This window comes from Propithecus coquereli, unplaced genomic scaffold, assembly GCF_000956105.1.
Source record: "Propithecus coquereli isolate 6110/MARCELLA unplaced genomic scaffold, Pcoq_1.0 Scaffold227, whole genome shotgun sequence".
Taxonomy (NCBI): Eukaryota; Metazoa; Chordata; class Mammalia; order Primates; family Indriidae; genus Propithecus; species Propithecus coquereli.
The window spans coordinates 1742566-1744254 of record NW_012147808.1 but is presented as its reverse complement, the minus strand read 5'-3'; positions in this window follow the sequence as shown (position 1 = coordinate 1744254).

Sequence of the window (1689 nt, the reverse complement as noted above, 5' to 3'; positions counted from 1 at the left end):
CCAGGCATGGTGGCACATGCCTGTAGTCCCAGCTACTTAGGAGGCTGGGGCAGAAGGATTGCTTGAGCCCGGGAGTTTGAGGTTGTTGTGAGCTAGGATGACGCCACGGCACTCTAGCCTGGGCAACAGAGTGAGACTCTGTCTCAAAAAAAAAAGATTGCTACACTGGCTGTGGTGGTGCATACCTGTAGTCCCAGCTGAGGCAGAAGGATGGCAGGAGTTTGAGGCTGCAGTAAGCTATGATCATATTGTTGTACTCCAGCATTTAATGTATGACATTGGATTTGGCATAGTAAAGGATAACTGTGACTTAAAAGTAACCAGTGTGCTTGACTAATTAGTTTAATTTTTTACTTCTAATGTGACCTGAATTTAATTAGTTCTCATTTATTAATTTTTTTCCAAGTTAAATATTCTTTGGAAGTTGAGTTCAATGAATTTGATTGCTGGATACATGCCTTCAGGTACATTTGTAGGCAGGAATAAGTTGAAGTACTTAGTCTTATATTAGGAGATAGACTTAAGAGAATTGTAAAATTGAGAGAGGGAAAATGTAGGCCATTGCTGAATACGTATAAAATAATACCTACTGTCTTTTTTGGTGCATTTCTTCCAAGAAATTAAAAGTAGTTTGCAAACTTTTTTACTATTGCTTATTAGAATTGTTTCTATCTGTAGAATGAACTGAGACAAATTTCACATTTTGCAATTTCATCATTTGTTTATTTCTACTCCCCAGGAGAGAACATATATTCTGCCATGAGCCAAAATTACTGGGTTTCAGGTATACATACCTGTAAAATAATGAAGCATTAGAAATGTTGCTGAGTTGGAGAGGATTAATATGCATGTTTGATTTGGGGAGCGAATTGGAGTATTTTAGTCTAGGTGACCAGTGAAAACAGGGCAGAAAAATATCTCTTTCCAGACATTTAAATAGTAGCATAGTGGCACTGACTCTGGAGCCAGGTGGCCTGGGTTCAAATTCCAGTGCCATTGCTTACTACCTCTGCAACTTGGGAAAGTTACTTAACCTCTCTGTGCCTCTCCTCATCTATAAAATATCTCATAGTTATAGTAAGAATTAAATGAGTTAATATATGGCCAGATATGGTGGCTCACTGTGGGAGGATCACTTGAGGCTAGGAGTTGAAGACCGGCCTGAGTAACATAGCGAGACCTCATCTCTACAAAAAAATAGAAAAATTAGCTGGGCATAGTGGCATACAGCTGTAGTCCCAGCTACCTAGGAGGCTGAGACAGGAGGGTCCCTTGAGCCTGGAAGTTTGAGGTTGCAGTGAGCTATGATGTTGCCACTGCGCTCTAGCCTGGGTAATAGAGCGAGACCTTGTCTCCCCCACCAAAAAAAAGGAGTTAATATATGTAAAGGAGTTAATATATGTAAAGCACTTAGAATAGCACAGTGTTATATATGCCAGCTTTTATTATCAATATTATTATTATAACAAATTAAAGATTATATATGTTCTCTAAAAGGAGCAGAAATAATAATGATACATAAGTTAAAATTTAGATGCTTTTGAGAAAACCTTAATAGGGAATAGTAGGTTAAAGCAGCATATTTGTCCCTCCTTCCCCTCAGTGTTCTTCCAATTAAACTAAAAGGTTCAAATCCTAGCTGGGGGGGGAAAGTAAAAATATGGGTCTTTATATTTATTTATTTTTAAA